Genomic DNA, 19,196 nt, shown 5'->3' with positions numbered 1-19,196 from the left:
CTCACTGTTAAATCCAATACCAAATCTAAAATCCCTCTCCTCACATACAAGCTTTTCAATATTCAGGTCCCCTCTTATCTTAAAGACCTCATAACATCATATCACCCTATTAGAGCACATTGCTCCCAGACGGCTGGCTTACTTGTGGTTCCTAGAGTATTTAAAAGTAGAATGGAAGGCAGAGCCTTCGGCTTTCAGTCCCCTCATCTGTAGAGGGACTGCAAGGTTTTGAATTTTTTGCTTGGATTAATAATAATAATAAAAACAGTTTGGATTCGGGAAACAGACACACTCTCTACTTTTAGGTTTCAGCTTAAAACTTTCTTTTTTGATAAAACATATAGTTAGGACTGAGTTGGGTGACCCTGATTCCTCTCTTAGTCATGTTGTGACAGTAAGCTTATTACAGGCTGCTGGGGCCTCCTATTGTGGACTGAGTGTTTACTACGGCCTGTGGTCCATTTTTAATTGGCCCGCAAGAAAATTTATTTATATATATATATATATATATATATATATATATATATATATATATATATATATATCTATCTATATATATATCTATCTATATATATATATCTATCTATCTATCTATCTATCTATATATCTATATATCTATATATATATCTATATATCTATATATCTATATCTCATAATAAAAACAGATTACAATTTTTTTGTAATTTTGTATATTTGACTAAACTTTATTATTAATCTTTCAAACTAGATCATTGGTCTGACCAAGAAAACATGAGTCATAGATTACAGACATATAGAAATATAACAGATTAAAAAAAAAACAAAAAAAAACCCCAACCCCAAAACAACATTTTCCTTGACTCAGCAACATGGACTGTAGTTGGTCTTCCACACAATACACATTGTCATATATTGACTCATCTCAAGGAATCTGCAAAGAGAAACACGATTAATTAACTCCCTTTTTATGCATGTACATTATGGATGAATCAATTTAGAAAGCATTGCTTATCCCTACATTTCCATAGACAGGATCATTTGCGTAAATGTCAGGAGAAGGGATATGCTCCCTGTTCTTTTTCCTGCAGAAAGGATGCAAAAAAAAAAAGTAATGTATTTACACATCTTTTAAAATCTTATTTTATCCATCCATCCATCCATTTTCAACCGCTTATCCGAGGCCGGGTCGCGGGGGCAGCAGCCTAAGCAAAGAGGCCCAGACCTCCCTCTCCCCAGCCACCTCCTCCAGCTTGTCCGGGGGAATACCAAGGCGTTCCCAGGCCAGCCGAGAGATATAATCTCTCCAGCATGTCCTGGGTCTTCCCCAGGGCCTCCTCCCGGTGGGACATGCCTGGAACACCTCACCCAGGAGGCGCCCAGGGGGCATCCTTGTCAGATGCCCGAACCACCTCAGCTGACTCCTTTCGATGTGGAGCAGCAGCGGCTCTACTCTGAGCCCCTCCCGGATGGCCGAACTTCTCACCCTATCTCTAAGGGAGAGGCCAGCCACCCTTCGGAGGAAGCTCATTTCCGCCGCTTGTATCCGCGATCTCGTTCTTTCGGTCACTACCCACAGCTCGTGGCCATAGGTGAGGGTAGGGACGTAGATCGACCGGTAAATTGAGAGCTTCGCTTTTACACTCAGCTCCCTCTTCACCACGACGGACCGGTGCAGCGTCCGCATTACAGCAGCTGCAGCCCCAATCCGTCTGTCAATCTCCGGCTCCCTTCTCCCATCACTCGCGAACAAGACCCCGAGATACTTGAACTCCTCCACTTGGCACTCTTATTTTATCATGGTAGGATTTTGTTTGTTTTTTGCAAACTGAGCTGAGGAATAATAAAACCTTTTTGTTCGGGCATTGCAGAAGTTTGACAGGTCTCTCTGACTCTCTGGTGCCCTGAAAACTATTTAGAGATTCTCCTGCATGCATGACTTTATCTGCAATGATTTTGTTCATGACAACTTACCATTTTTTAATAACTCCCACTCCACATCCTATCAAAATAATCAGCAAAATCCCACCTGCTCCAGACGAGATAAGAATATTCTGCATGTTGTCTGTTGACAAAGAAACCATTTTAAGTATTTTTGTCATGTAAAAATAGAGAGATCAATCCATCCTAAGTCTTTCTTACCATTAATAGGTAAAGAGAGCAAAATGTTGTCATATCCCACCACGTTGATTGCCAGGCAGTGCACAAACCTGAAAGACCCAAAGTCTGTCTGCAGAGTCTCAATAGTAACAGAGCCATTTTTCTCTGCTTTGCTGCTTTGCAGGACTCTGTCACCAAGAACAAAATGTACCATGCTGGGAGGCTCGGACTCTACGATGCACTCACACTTTACCACGCCGTCCTCTGAAGAACACTTTGAGGAAGTCTTGATGTCAGGGCCATCTGTGAGGACATGAAATAAAAATGGAAGATAGCCATGCATTTATTATGTATGTTTGAATGAAAAAAAGTGTTTTGTAATTGAATTCATTCTAGTGTAACATAACATACATAACACGCTGAGGTGCAGGATCTAATTACCCCTTCTTCACTGATAGCAGTGCAGCACAGGGCCCCTACTGAATGTTTGGCAAACCTGATCTGGCCCACCAAAGGGCCGTCATTCTTTGCGATGTGGGCCATGTGTAAGTTGTGTGCAGCCACGGGCCAGTTGCAGACACACTGCTGGCCCTTTGCTGGGGCCAGAGCTGAACAGTGTCAGCCTAATATGTACCTGCCAAATCAAGATGGCGCCGAGTATGGCAGCCTCGTCGCGAGCTCCCCCAAGCAACGGCTTTCTTCTGTGTTTAATTTTACTTTTCCTTTATTTTTTCACGAGCAGCACTTGTCTCCTTGTGTACGACCGACAAACCTTACTGGACATAAAAGACGGTCTTTCTTATAACTTTCCGGAGTTCAAGTTTTGCAACACGGACGCTCCGTTTGCAGACCCCCCCATTCATCTCACCTGAGACGCCTTTGTTCTCTGGCCCTGGAGGCCGCAAACGCCGACGCAGAGGGAGAAGATCTGGCGTTCTGGTTCGACTGAGACGGCGCACTTACAGACCACCGTTACCCAGTTTATTACTGGCTAATATGCAGTCTCTGGAGAACAAGCTGTGCGAGCTTCGGGCACGGATCTCATTCCAGCGAGAGATGCGGGACTGCTGCGTGATCTGCCTCACAGAAACCTGGCTATCGGACAAAGTACCGGACTCCGCAATACAACTGCCGGGGTTCTCTGTGCACCGCGCGGACAGGTCACAGGATCTTACTGGGAAAAGCAGAGGCGGTGGTGTGTGTTTCATGATCAACAACAGCTGGTGTGATTATGCGAACGTGCACCCGGTCAAATCCTTCTGCTCACTGGACCTGGAGTACCTGATGATTAAGTGCCGGCCATTCTGGCTACCGAGGGAATTTACAGCAGTGATTATTACGGCTGTTTACATTCCCCCACAAGCCGACACTGACCGTGCACTCAGGGAACTGTACAGCGCGATCAGCAGCGAGGAAACCGCACACCCAGAGGCAGCGTTTATCACAGCCGGAGACTTTAATAAGGGAAACCTGAAGAAAGTCTCACCAAAACTCCATCAACACATCCTTTTCAACACACGTGGAAACCGGCAACTCGACCACTGTTACACCTCTTTCCGGGATGCGTACAAAGCCCTCCCCCGCGCCCCATTCGGCCAATCAGATCACTGCTCCATCCTGCTCCTGCCCGCCTACAGGCAGAAGCTGAAACAGGAAGCTCCAACCCGGAGGGCGGTGCACTGTTGGACGGACCAATCGGAGTCTGCGCTGCGGGACTGTTTTGATCACGCGGACTGGGAAATGTTTCACGTGGCCGCCAGAGACATTGATGAATACACAGACTCAGTCTGTGGATTTATCAGGAAATGCGTGGAAGATGTCGTCCCATCCAGAACAGTCAAATCCTTCCCAAATCAAAAACCCTGGATTAACGGAGATGTTCGCGCGGCACTGGCGGCACGGAACACCGCCTTTGCCTCCGCGAACACATCGGACTACAAACACGCACATTACCAACTCCGGAAGACGATCAAAGCAGCCAAACGTGAGTACAGGGACAGGGTGGAGCAACAGTTTGACAACCCTCGGAGTATGTGGCAGGGACTAAACACGATCACAGACTTTAGAGGGAAAACCAGCACACCGCAGACCACGGCCTCTCTGTGTGAGGATCTAAACGTATTCTACGCTAGATTCGACACAGCGAACACCATGAGACCGGACAGTGTGCGCACCGCGGATGACGTCAGTGCGCACACTGTGTCTGAGGAGGATGTGCGGAAGTGCTTCAGGAAAGTGAACGCACGCAAAGCTACTGGTCCGGACGGGATTCCCGGCCGCGTCCTCAGGTCATGCGCGGCTCAGCTGGCTGGAGTGTTCACGCACATCTTCAACCTTTCCCTCTCTCTGTCTGTAGTCCCAGCCTGCTTCAAAATGGCCACCGTCGTCCCTGTACCCAAATCCTCCACCATCTCCTCATTGAACGACTGGCGACCTGTAGCCCTGACCCCCATCGTAAGCAAATGCTTCGAGAAGCTGGTCAGGGACTTCATCTGCTCTGCACTACCCGACTCACTGGACCCTCTACAGTTCGCATACCGCCACAACAGGTCCACTGATGATGCCATAGCCCTGACACTACACACTGCCCTGTCACACCTGGAGAAGAGAGACACGTATGTGAGGATGCTGTTTGTAGATTACAGCTCAGCATTCAATACCATCGTTCCCTCGAAGCTGGACAGGAAACTGCAGGATCTAGGACTGAGCAGCTCCCTCTGCAGCTGGATCCTTAGCTTCCTGTCTGACAGACGCCAGGTGGTCAGACTGGGCAGCATCACCTCATCCCCCATCACACTGAACACTGGTGCTCCACAGGGGTGTGTACTGAGCCCTCTCCTGTACTCACTCTACACCTACGACTGCACAGCCACTAACAGCTCCAACATCATTGTGAAGTTTGCGGACGACACTACAGTGGTGGGTCTTATCACCAACGGTGATGAGACGGCTTACAGGGAGGAGGTCAGCGCCCTGACCCACTGGTGTCAAGACAACCATCTCACCCTCAACGTCGCAAAGACAAAGGAGTTGATAGTGGACTTCCGGAGGTGCAGAGAAGTACACACCCCCATCACCATCAACGGCGCTGCTGTGGAGAGAGTGAGCAGCTTCCGGTTCCTTGGCGTACACCTGGCTGAGGATCTTACGTGGTCAGTACACACAAACAAAACAGTGAAGAAGGCCCAGCAGCGCCTCTTCTTTCTCAGGAGACTGAAAAGATTCGGCATGAGCCCCCGCATCCTCAGGACCTTCTATCACTGTGCCATTGAGAGCATCCTCACTGGATGCATCACCACCTGGTATGGCAACAGCACCGCCTACAACTGCAAAGCTCTCCAGCGAGTAGTGCGGTGCTCTGAACGGATAATTGGAGGTGAGCTTCCCTCCCTCCAAGACATCTACAGGAAGCGGTGCCTGAGGAAAGCGGGGAGGATCATCAAGGACTCCAGTCACCCCAGCCATAAACTGTTCAGACTGCTTCCATCAGGAAGGAGGTTCTGCAGCATCCGGTCCCGTACCAGCAGACTGAGAGACAGCTTTTTCCATCAGGCCATCAGACTGCTGAACACGTCATAGACACCTCAGCTTCACTACTGGAACTTCAACATTATGCACTCCACACTGTATATAAATGCCACTTGTTTTGCACATATTCAACTCTGTATATTTTATATATTTTATTATTATTATTTTATTTTATTTTTTTACTATTTAATTTGTAAAAATGTGTATACACACACACACACACACACACACACACACACACACACACACACACACACACACACACACACACACACACACACACGTAGGAAAATATTTAGTATACACATCCAGAAATGCATACACTATTATATATTGTACATATATTTATTAGTTTCAGGTTGGCCATTCTTGTATTTTGCTCGTTTGTGTTGTTGTGTTTGCACATCTCTGTTGCTTGTGGGGCTCGCACACAAGAATTTCACTCGCATGTGCTGTGCCAGTGTGCCTGCACATGTGATGTGACAATAAAAAGTGATTTGATTTGATTTGATTTGATACCTTAATCAAGCCATGTAATAACAACATGTGCAGTAACAAAATAGTGCAAAAGTAACATGACGAATCTCTTTTCAGAGATTACTCAATGTGCTCTAGACAAAATGTCACATTCACCCAATCATACACTTTTTCAACTGAGTGCTTCCTAACTACATTCATACACATTCATGCTCTTGACATGAAGAACGGAGGAACCAGGGATTAAACCACTAACTTCTGATCATTAGGTGACCTACTCTACCTCTGAGCTACAGCCACCCAGTGGTAAAGATGAGTAAACCATCACTAGGTTGTGGATAAAGTGCACACTCACAAACCTGTCAAACCTGCATTTGAAACGTTGGCTACCATAGCAGTATACTATTGCAACATGGCATTTGGGTCTTCTAACTAAAATACGAAAATAGGAACATAAATAGTGCCATCATTGCCAGACCTGGCCAACATCTGGCTGACATACACCCTGCCATGACACCAGTCAGTCAGAAGTGCCAGCTTGATGCCAGATCCGGACCAGACCTCTTTTCTATGAGCCTGGGCCACATACACCAAACCACAATCGGGCCAGATTTGGCATGCCATCACATAAACGGTGTCATCTACGCCAGGCCTGACCCATATCTGGACAACATACCACTTACCATGCCAGACGTCAGCCAGCAGTGCCGGCTTGACACCAGATCTGGGCTAGACCTGTCTGCTATGTGGGTTACTGCACCTATTTTATTTGTTTGCTTGTTTATATTGTTTAATTGCAAAAAATACTGTATCGCCGATTTTGAATGCTTAAAAAAATGAGACTATTTACAGTGGTTGATACACTGTAAATGTACAGTATACTTACATTTTACTTGAAGTATCTTAGATGTTTCCTGGAGCAGACCATGATGGTATGTTATGTTGCATTTTAAAGGCTTGTTGTGATCAGAGCGGTTTGGGTGAAAGGTCAGAGTAGATGTTGAATTCCACTGGCCTTCATGAAGCTGCTGTGTTTGATCATGCTGCTCTCCAGAGTGACTCCAGATGAAAGAAGGTGGATATGTGGGGCAGGAGTGAAACACGGAGCAGGATGCAGACACATTCTCACCCTCCTTTATCTCCTCTTGCACAGATAAATTAGGTTGACCTGTGTTAACAAAAAAGATTATGATCATAAACCCAAACTCCATCATGATGGTAAGTATACTGTAATGGAAATACAAGTCCACTTAAACAGTATAGCTGCTGATGAGTTTTTTGTTTTCATTTTTGCCCATTCTCTTCCATACAGAGACACTTAACATCTAAATCCAAATCACCCAGTTTGACAAAAAATTTGCTATGCAAGGTTTTACATTAAACTTAAAGTAAGTCATAGCAACAAACAGGGTTAAATAATACTGATTAAAAAAAGTGCTCTTGCCATTAAATCAATTAGCAATTAAAAAAACTGCATTATTAAATCTTAGCTTTGAAGGAATAATTCAGTAAATTAAGAAAAGGCTGAGAAACAAAAATAAAGAAAACTGTTCTAGAGCATTGCACATTCACACTAAAATATTTATTCAGCACTTATCAATATAATGAAACATCACGGTAAAAACACTGGAAACAAAGAGATAGTTACAAGAAGTAGAAAATGTGGTGGTATTGTTAATAGTACTTACTCAATGAAATAGAGACTTTATCATTGATGTAGGAATACTGGTTGTAGTCTTTAATTTCAATCCGGAAATAAAAAGGCCATCCGTCACTTTGTTGAAGATTTTCAATCATCAGAGAACAATTCTTCTTGCTGAGATCTCCCAGTAGTTTTGTCCGATTCAGAAACGGATCCAAAATTTGAGATGCATTGGAATGACAGATGACTTGATCATTGTCATTGTACCAAATCCCTGTGAACTCGCTGACCTTATTTTGTGGACTAGGGAAGTCATAAGAACAGGGGATCACCACACATAATCCAAGGTGACCTTTCACTGAGGATGGCACCTTTACAGTCCAAGATGAAGCTTCCATTGGAGAAACTGTAATAAAATCCACAGTAAAATTTGATGAAGTTTGCTTCATCAAAGTACAGGAATAAGACAACCAGTGAAAGAAGGAGAGATTAAATGCATGGGAAAATACAGAAAAGATCATTTAATACTCACAAAATACTGGACAAAAAAGCAAAGCCATATGAAAAAAAAAACTGTTTAAGTCTACATCTTGTGAGAAATAAAGATTACAGATAAATTATCCATACCTTTAAAGCAAATGCACATTAGGAACAAAGACAAAGACCACCGTAATGTCATCTTTTCTTGTCACTGTTACACACTCACATTTGTTGTTACTTTCATTTCCTTCAGAAGTGTGACTTCTGAGTCTCCGGTCTGCTTTTAATACCCTCTACATACACTTTATCATGCACAAAACTTTTTTTCACCCTCATATACCATATGGTTGGGACAGTTTTGTCTTATCTTTCTTTTTTGAAGTAAATTCACAGTTGTTGTTTTTGTTGACATGACAGCTTGATCAACATGCCTTCCTTCTACTTTTGATTCCTTCTTGTGTCTCCTAAAAAAACACCAGTTTGACATGTACACACACACACACACACACACACACACACACACACACCAGCTTTAAGGCCTTTTCCGATAGCTTAAGGTATTGTCTAGATATGCAATGTAGTCTCAATTCTTTGGTTGTAAACCTTTTTTAATTGCTTATGTCTAATTCTCTGAAGTGTGTTTCTGTAGGGTACAGTCCCAATCAAAAGTAATTTGCATTCTTTGTGTATCTTGGCTCGAAAATTGTTGTCTCCTTGTTGCTTTTCCTTAGTAATGGCTTCTCAACAGCTATTTGACCATAAAGGCCTGATTCACCCAGTCTCATCTGAACAGTTGATATAGACATGTGTCTGCTACTGGAACTCTGTGTGGCATTTATCTGGGCTCTAATCTGAGATGCTGTTAACTTGCAGTTTCTGAGGCTGGTGACTTGGATGAATTTATCCTCAGCAGCAGAGGTGACTCTTGGTCTTCCTTCCTTTCTTCATGTGAGCCAGTTTCATTGTAGCACTTGATGGTTTTGCGACTGCTCTTGTGGACACTTTCAAAGTTTTAGCAATTTTCCAGACTGATTGACTTTCAGTTCTTAAAGTAATAATGGAGTGTCATTTCTCTTTACTTAGCTAATTAGTTCTTGCAATAATATGAATTCTAACAGTTGTTGAAATGGACTGTCAGCTGTGTACCAACCTCACGTCTGCACAATACAACTGATGGTCCCAACCCCATTAAGAAGGCAAGAAATTCCACAAATGAACCCAGACAAGGCACACCTGTGAGGTGAAAACCATTTCAGGTGACTACATCATGAAGCTGATCAAAAGAATTTTGATATCTTCAGTATGTATCTACAATGTAGAAAGTAGCAAAAACAAAGAAAAATCATGAACAGTGAGTTACACTTGACAGCACTTTACAGCCCTAAAGTGACCCTGACAACAGTGCAGCAACCCACTTCACTCTTAGTGTTAATGCTTTACTAATTTTAGATGAGCTCAAATAAAACATGATGTGAGAGGCTGAGTGGTAAACATAATTAAAAAAGCAGAACAAATTGATTTGAACAAATTCATATGAACATGTGAATTTTAGCTGATGTGCAAAATCTTTGCAACAAAAAGACACTAAAGATGATGTTAATTAATTTTTTTTGTTTGGTTTTACTGGTTAATGTTTGTGGATTTGCTGTTTTAGTGCATGCTATGTGAACTGAGGATTAAAACTTTAAGAGACAGCTGCTGCAGAAAACAATCACAATCCCCACAGGCTGTGATTGGCAGATATCCCATATGGAAAAGATATATATAAATCTTATAAAGTATCTGTCTTGTGTGAAACTTGTATGAAAAGCATATAAGAGTGAAAACAGATATAAGATCCCTTGAAAAATTATACAATGAAACTTGTATGTTTTGGATACTTACTAAAACAATGTATGAAAGTAATGAGAAAGTGGCCACTTTCATGAGTAAATCATGTAAGCCTTATATGATTTACTCATGAAAGTGGCCACTTTCATGAGTAATCACATATAAGTTTTTACTATTTCTTTTCCATATGGGATGATGAGATGAGATGAGATGAGATAGCCTTTATTTGTCAGTTGCAGGTCTTTTGCCCACAACCGAGATGACAGACCTTGCCGACCATACATACAATACACAAACATTACATTGGGGAGACAGCGAGGAAAAAAACATCAAAATGTGTAACACAAAAGGATAATACAGGAATGCACAGATATCAACACACCATAGTACAATAAACACAGACAAGCAACATGGGAAAGAGTTCCAGTGTGTACATCTGATCTGGGACCGCCGCAATCTTTCGACTGCGCCTCCAACTCACCCGATGTCCACATCAGAGGGGAGGTAAGCGTTGGAGGTGGCGTTGGATCCGGGGTAGGGAGGGTGATGCGTCAGTGAGTGCTTATCAGTATCAGTATATGTATGTGTGTGCGTGTCCATAGTTCAGCTGAGACAGTGTCCTTCGCCCTGCCAGGCTAAGTAAACAGTCTTCCAGCCAACCCAGGTGGCCTTGCATGGAATGGGAAGGAACAGACTCAACACAGTCGTTATCAGGGAGTTTTTGTTCGGCTCCACCCTTGAGCCCACAGCTGGCGCCGAAGGGGTAGCCGGATTATGATGGTAATTTGTCTTTTGCAACAACTCATGAGAATTTCAAAGCTGTTCTTTAACATTCCAACACTGGTCTCTCAATCTCCCGTTGGAGAACTGCAAGCTTCCCCATGATGGTGTCAAACTTACGTTCCGTGGTCTTGTCATTCTTTTGCTCAGAGAGCCGATTCTGAGAACTCATGACTGCAGTTAGTTGTTCCACGATGTAATCCAACTTTCGCTCAAAGGTGTTATTCTGAGCAGGCCTCTCCTTGATGTAACCCAATATACGCTCAGAAGTGTTATTCTGAGTATTCACGGCAGCTGTAAGCGTCTCCAAGGTCTTAACCATGCTGCTCTCCATGAGCCCGTTCTGAGAAGTCGCGCCTCGTCCCATCGTTTCAATCCCAGCGGGCAGCCTTGGGGGGGTTTGAACAGCCAGTTCTGCTTTCTTAATTCTCCGATAAGCCAGGGCCAAGCCAGCTCCGATCAGCAAGAACCCTGTTATCATGGTTCCGAATAGGTAGATATCTTCAGCGTCCTCGATCGACAGTCCCGCCAGACCCTCCATTCCTGCCACCCGTCCATCGTGTATCCGGCAGGGAAAGTCCCTCCAGGGCACTCGGGCTCTCCCAAGCCCAGACTTCTCGTTGAGAAAAGGGTGTCAAAAGGCATTCAGAGACCAGTTGATCAAATCAATAATTCTCTTTAGGTTTTAGAAACAGACTGTGAGAGTGTTATGATCCTGGGCCATGTTGGCCCAGCATTCTTGTTTTCATGTATTCTTGTATTTTGTTCTTTATTTAGGCCATGGTTCCTGGGTTGCTCTGTTAAGTTGTTCCTTATTTGATTTCCCCTTGTGACTTTTACCCCCTGTGTGCCCCTCTGTGTATCTGTGAGCCCTCGTCTCCCCTCCTCATTCAATGTTTTCCCCAGCCCGTTATGTCTGTGCTCTCTCTCTCTCCTCCTGTCTGAACTTCTGTGTACTTCCTGTTTTACTTTGACAGTCTCTCGTCAGTATGCGTCATGTTGTGCTTACTCCTGCCCTGTCTCGTTACGATTATCTGTGTCAGCTGTGTTCCCCGTGTGCTCCCACTTCCCTCGTTAACCCTGTATTTAGGTCCGCGTCTCCCTCAGTTCTGTGTCACGTTCTCCCTCATGCTTTCTGTTATTCTCCCCGTGTCTCCTAGTCTGCATTATAATTAGCTTTTCCCAGTTTAGTTTTATATTGTTTGTGATCTGTTTTCCAGCAATAAAGCTGTGCTTTTGAGTTCAAGTTCTGTCTCCGGGAGTTTGCGTTTGGGTCCAATTCCTGCCTGCCACACAGCCGAAACATGACAGACAGTGTGTTCCAGGGAAAGTAATACAAAAAAACACGAGACTAGACAAGGACATAAGAACTAAGCAGGGAAGATAAGGGAGAGAGGAGAGGAGAAAAAGTGTGTCTGCCTCCTCCGAGAGCCAAAAGGAAAATATGTTCTTAGTACTCACAGAGGACTGGTGCAAAGGGATCAGGCAGGAGGACAATGTGCAAAAGAGATGGGAAACAGCCAAATGGACATTACGCATGTTGGACTGAAGGATAGAATGGCGATTTAACGGAAGGCCAAGGTCAAGGTTAAGTTTATTTATATAGCATATTTCCAACAGCTCATGCTGCACAAGTGCTTTACAAACTGAAATGCAACTAAAATAAGTAAAATGCACAACAATGATGCAATAAAATGTAAAAGAAAGAAATAATACAATAAGACAATAAAAACAACTAAAATAACAACAACTAAGGCTATTAACTCATTCACTGCCATTGACGTCTATAGACGTCAATTATGTTTTTTTTTTGTTTTTTTTTTTTTTTTTTTTTTTTTTTAAATGACATCAGAAACAGCAGTATGCGACATTACGTGATGGCAGAGCTTCAGTTCATCCTTTGTCTTTTTTTTTTTTTTTTTTTATAAATAGGACAGGGGGAATGAATGAGAGAAAGAGGGGGAGAGAAAGAAAGAAAACCAAAGGGAAGAAGAGACGGTGAGAGGGGGGGGGAAGAGAGAGAGAGAAAAAAAAAAAGAACTCCTGGGTCACCTGTATGGAGAAAAAAAAAACAAACAAAAAAAACAAACAGAGGAGACAGCAAACAACAAAGAGCAACATAATAATAGAGAAAACAAAGCACCATCATAATAAACTAGCTAGTCATAGATATCAATATTTACTAAATAATAAACGATATTGTGCAGCACGCAAGATAGACAGCGCACAGTGTGCTTTGAGGCAGCAGCCAAGAAAGCTTTAGTCCGCGTCTGTGAATACCCATGTGTGCATACCTGTGTGGATCAGCATGCTTGCATTCCAAAGGTTTCTCCATGTAATGATCTGCTAGGGAGTGTGGGGGGGCCACAGCCCCGTCCTCCAGGGTGTGAAGCGGGTATGGAGGAGATCAAAACTCCAGACATCCAGAGGCCCCCAGAACACAAGAGACCATGGAAGACCAACAGAGGGGCAGCCGCGCCACTGTTCCAGTAAGAGCTGAGGAGAGTCCCAGATGAGGGCTCGCCCAGCAGCCGCGGAGCAGAAGTCAGGGGGAGTTGCAGTGACGCGCCCGTGAGCTCCGCCGGCCCCCAGCTGTGCCTGAGTGACCGAGCCCCAGGCCGAGAGGCCGGGGGCACCCCACCTCCAAAGGGGCCCGAGCGAGCCCCAGGCCCCAGGCCCCGACAAGCGGCCGCCAAGGAGTGAGCCGGTGTGTACCCGGACGCCCACCCCCAGACACAAAGAACCACCAACACACCGACACCTGAGGGAGTCCGCCACTGGCAGGGGAAGTGGTGGTGGGTGGAGATAGGCCTCCAAACCTTGGAGGGCCTGAGGTGTCCCCAGAGAGGTGGCGTCTGATACCCAACCTGACATATAGACACAGACATACAGGCACACACAGACACAAACATCCATTCCCACCCTCATGCTCTCATATGCACTCACTCCACACTCAACCAACGTGGAGACAGACATAAAGAGACGCTGTACACACAATCACACTCCCCAAGCGTACTCTACAAACCGGGTCTAGGTACCCTTGCCCCTGGGGGGGGGAATTGCACCCAGACCCAGGTGGTGTTACCCTTTTCCCTGCGGTGGGGAGAGGCAATTACGTTTTTCAATGGGAGGGGCTAGAATACAACCTCGGGCAGCTTGTCAGTGAATTTTATTTTTTCATATATTTGTAAATAAATTGTTTTGATAAAACATAACCTTTCTCAGTGTTATTTCTGTTTTATAGAAGTGAAAAACTATTTTATATGTTAGAGGTGTCACAAAGCAAGAAATATTAGTGTCAAAGGCACTTTTCTGCTTGAAATGTATTTTTCACAAAAAGCTCGTTTTCTCCCTTTTTTTGGTCAAAACAGGCATTTTTGGTGGAACCCACCTCTCTTCTACAGCTGATTACTAAAGAATGGAAAATGGTAGAAACAAGCTTTTTTTTGGATGAAAGAAGAGAGTCTGTTCTTCATTTTGGTAGGTTCAGCGTTTATATGATCATAACACACAGTTTTCACACAGTCTCTTCAAAAATGAGTAAAAATGCTCAAAAACCCTGGCAGTGGGGAGTTACCTGATTTGAAAATGGCTGGCAGTGAATGAGTTAAAACAAAATATTTGGGTCAACGTGTGCAAAAAGCCATTCCATAAAAATGTGTCTCCAATAAAGATTAAAAATGTTTCAGCGTTTGTGCAGATCTAATAATTAGAGGAAGACTAATCCAGAGTCTGGGACCTGCCACAGCGAAGGCTCTGTCACCATGAGATTTAAGTTTAGGCCATGGGATGGATAATATTTGTTTTGAGCTGAACCTCATGGTTCTTTCTGGAGCATAACAGGAGCTCAGACAGGTAAGAAGGGGTTCAGCCATTTAGTGATTTAAAAACGAGTAAAATTTTAAATTGGATCCTGTTAGGAACAGAAAGCTGGTGCAGAGAGGTCAACACTGAGGTTATATACTCCTTCCATAATTACAGTTCCTCTTCTGTGTCATGGAGAGAGCAACATCTTTGCAGATGAAGACTATCTACAAAGATGAAGATCTTCTAAATTAGTGAGACGTTCTTTCCTCTGAAGCTTAAGTCGTTATCTGCTTTAGGGTGTGCATTTGTGTACATTATTGTGTACATTATTGAGCCCCGTGGGGAAATTGCTCTCTGCATTTAACCCATTCACTCAGTGAAGCAGTGGGCAGCCATTGGGCGCCCGGGGAGCAGTGTGTAGGGACGGTACCTTGCTCAGGGGTACCTCAGGGTAGCTGTTAAGGGGAATCGAACCCCCGACCTTCCGATCATGGGGCAACCACTCTACCTACTGAGCTATCCCTGCCCCATGGTATTTAAGAGTAATACCATGGAGTCAAGTACTTTTTATATTTCTCTGGCTTCGTCAGAGTAGCCACAGTATTCAGAGTTGTATGTGGTAAGTTGTTAGACTCTTAATGACATATTTGACCTCTGGTACAGTTTAGGTAGCTGCTTTGCACTGTGTTGGCACGTGGCATTGAGGAAGATAACATTTTATCCTTAAACTTATTTAGAGCACTTTAAGAAAGAAATTAACTTTAATGAAAAATATTCCCAAGTGCCGTGTAGAACATCCATTCATTCTCTTCCACATATACAATTTAGGGCCACGTGCTGTATAATCCATTATTGTAAATTCAAATATTATTAGGAAATGATCAGACAAAAGAGGGTTTTTAGGAAAAAAAACGTTAAATGTTCTGTTACTATGCCACATGTCAGAAAAAGATTTAGTGTGATTAAAGTGGTAAGGTGGTAGGGATGGGAATTGATAAGAATTTAGTGATTCCGATTCCATTATCGAGGCATTTCCTGTCTTTATTCTGATCAGTGTTGGGGTCATTACATTACAAAGTTCTGCTTTCTCTGCTTAGAGATCAGTCACCATCTACACATTTGTGGGAACAGAACATTCTGTGATTCATCATTTTAGCAGATACATTTTCTGTTACCAACTGAGTGTACAACATTTAAATAGGTGTTTTACTAATACACCCAATCCCACTGTGGATATATACAGTTGACAATAAGATGCTGTGATCAAATATAGTTAATTTACTTTTTAAAATCAAGGTATAAGCCTGTTTTTCCGAGGGTTAACGGTCTCCGTTTACCTCCATCCATCCATCCATCTTCATCCGCTTTGTCCGGGGCCGGGTCGCGGGGGCAGCAGCCTAAGCAAAGAGGCCCAGACCTCCCTCTCCCCAGCCACCTCCTCCAGCTTATCCGGGGGAATACCAAGGCGTTCCCAGGCCAGCCGAGAGATATAATCTCTCCGTTTACCTTTCTGTAAAAATTAAAGTTCTATAGTCTTTGTCACAAATGAAACTTTTTCACAAAAGATTCACTAAAGAAGATTGGCCAAGGTCATATCATGCATATTTCAGAGCACTCTTCTCAACACAGTGTAGAAATCTTTGTAACAAGTGGCCTCATTTTTCAAAAACTATATTAGAATACCAATGGGGGGGGGGGGAGAAGCTTGAGCAGTGTGTGACATGGTTAACTGTCAATATCTACACTGAGTAAAAATATTAATGAAAGGTGGAGTGTTGTCAAAACGGCTGGTTAAAAAAATTTCATTTAAACATTTTCAGATATGCTAATTTGTCTGGAGCTCCTCAACTTACCTATTTTATTAGATGGGACATGGTCAGAACTGCTGGGCCCTCTCTATCATTGTCACAGCTTTCCTTATTATTAACAACTTTCTCAAACTCAATCTCCTCGAGATCCGACATATACGGTGTACATTTTAGGACATCCTCAGGTCTCAGGAAAAAAGCCATCAGGTTCACAAAGGGTGGTTTGCAAGAGAAAACTCATCTTTTAGAATGCTAAATCACTAAAGATCAACTACGTGCAGTGTTTTCAGAGGAATCACATGTTACAATGGATGTCAGAGCAGTGAAATCAGAGCCAATAGCAGCTTGCCTTGCACTCTGGTCTCCCATCTGTTTACTGTCAAAGAGCAGCAACTTATCTACAATGTGCATGCCCATGCCAGCAGAAAAAAGCTGCTGGCCAGTCAGCTTGTAAAACTGAGAGAGCTGCAGACTGAAAGAACTTTCAGCGACAATAGCAAACTGCGGCCACAAGATGACAGCAATGTCAAGGCTACATGCACATATTAATTGACAGGTGCTTTATGACAGCATTGTCTGAGGTTAAAGGTGTTTCTACTTTACGTCTACTTTCAGGTTTATGAAATGCCAATGAGGCACCATAACTGTCCTAATATGACAGCCCAGTGATCCCAGTGCATGACATGACCAATAAATAACTTCTATCTCTACACTTTAAATTAACTGATGTTATGTGTATAAGATATACATGAGCATCTTTACCTCTGGGATTAAGAGCTGAATATTAAATGTAATATAAGAGATGAATCTTATCCCGCTGTAGTATGATAACAAAGAGATACAGTTAGACGTGTATACAGTTGGGTACAGTTGCACATGTGGGGTTTTTTTTGGCCATCTTTGTGTCTAATTTGTGTAGATTGTAATATATATATATATATATATATATATATATATATATATATTGCTGTGTATCCTGGTGGTGTGGATTCACTGATCCAATCCACCAGGATATACAGCAATGACATCGGAATGTCGTTCGGGCTGGAGAAGTGTAGTCGGATGATAACAAAGAGAGGGAAGGTAGCCAGAACTGAGGTGATCAAACTACCAGAAGGCAACATTGCAGACATAGAGGACAGTTACAAGTACCTGGGGATCCCACAGGCGAATAGGAACCATGAAGAGGCCGCTAGGAAAGCTGCAATAAACAAGTACCTGCAGAGGGTCAGGCAAGTCCTGAGGAGTCAGCTGAACGGTAAGAACAAGATCCGGGCTATCAACACCTACGCCCTGCCCGTGATCAGGTACCCTGCTGGGGTAATAGGCTGGCCAAAGGAGGAGATAGAAGCCACTGACATCAAGACAAGAAAGCTCCTTACCATGCATGGAGGGTTTCACCCCAAGTCCAGCACCCTGAGGCTGTATGCTAAGCGGAAGGAAGGGGGCCGGGGACTGGTGAGTGTCAGCACCACAATCCAGGATGAGACAACGAACATCCAAGAATACATTGGGAAGATGGCCCCAACTGACCGAGTGCTCAGTGAATACCTCAGGCAGCAGAAACCCAAGAAAGTGGAGGAAGGCGAGGAACCATCATGGAAGGACAGGCCCCTGCACGGTATGTACCACCGGCAGATAGAGGAGGTGGCTGATATCCAGAAATCCTACCAGTGGCTGGACAAAGCTGGACTGAATGACAGCACAGAGGCACTAATCATGGCAGCACAGGAACAAGCACTAAGCACAAGATCCATTGAGGCTGGGGTCTATCACACCAGGCAAGACCCCAGGTGCAGGCTGTGTAAAGATGCTCCAGAGACAATCCAGCACATAACAGCAGGGTGTAAGATGCTAGCAGGCAAGGCATACATGGAACGCCATAACCAAGTGGCCGGCATAGTGTACAGGAACATCTGTGCCGAGTATAACCTAGAAGTCCCAAGGTCAAAATTGGAGATGCCCCCAAGGCTGATGGAGAATGACCGAGCTAAGATCCTGTGGGACTTCCAGATACAGACGGACAAAACGGTGGTGGCTAACCAACCGGACATAGTGGTGGTAGACAAACAGAAGAAGACGGCCGTAGTGATCGATGTAGTGGTTCCGAATGACAGCAATATCAGGAAGAAGGAACACGAGAAGCTTGCGAAATACCAAGGGCTCAGAGAAGAGCTCGAGAGGATGTGGAGGGTGAAGGTGACGGTGGTCCCAGTGGTAATTCAACCAGCAGATCCCGGGAACAACATCGGAGATCTCTGTCCAGAAGAGCGCAGTCCTAGGAACAGCTAAGATACTGCGCGGGACCCTTTTTCTTGACATTTTTGTAGCAACACACTACTTTCTGCAGTGCAACAGTGCTCAACTGATGCTCACGAGGTCATGGTACCACAGTGTGTTCCAACACTGCTCTTATGCAGACAGAGCAGGTTGTAAGTAATTCAAAAATGTTGGAACACCTGTAGCAATTAGTAGTACCAGCTTTCAAGGCTTCACAACCTCCATTGCTGCAGAACTGTGAGGTGATACCCACCATGAGACCCACACAAAGACAAGCAAACTTAAAATAGAAGAGCGACACAGAAAGTGAGATAGACACTAAGGAGTGTGCTAAAGACAGAACACAGAGACCAAGACTATAATGGACAGGACATGACAACACGACTGACAAACAAAGGAAATACTGTGGACAACACACAAGGAAAACACTATGGGAACTAAACCAGAACCACTAGAGATAAACAACAAGAAAAACTAAACTAGGAAGT

The 19,196-nt window shown here is 43.9% G+C and overlaps 1 long non-coding RNA gene across 1 annotated transcript; it reads right to left on the bottom strand.

The window, feature by feature from the left end:
* Positions 1-621: 621 nt before the first annotated feature.
* Positions 622-7,238, bottom strand: LOC113032097 (uncharacterized). Its single transcript, XR_013912100.1, has 3 exons — positions 6,968-7,238; positions 2,119-2,379; positions 622-2,041 (listed from the first exon to the last, which is right to left on the bottom strand). It is a non-coding gene; the product is annotated as an uncharacterized LOC113032097 (long non-coding RNA).
* Between the last annotated feature and the right edge of the window lie 11,958 nt (positions 7,239-19,196).

The sequence above is a fragment of the Astatotilapia calliptera genome, chromosome 11 (genome assembly GCF_964374335.1).
Source record: "Astatotilapia calliptera chromosome 11, fAstCal68.1, whole genome shotgun sequence".
Lineage (NCBI taxonomy): Eukaryota > Metazoa > Chordata > Actinopteri > Cichliformes > Cichlidae > Astatotilapia > Astatotilapia calliptera.
This window is presented reverse-complemented; position numbering and strand designations above follow the sequence as displayed.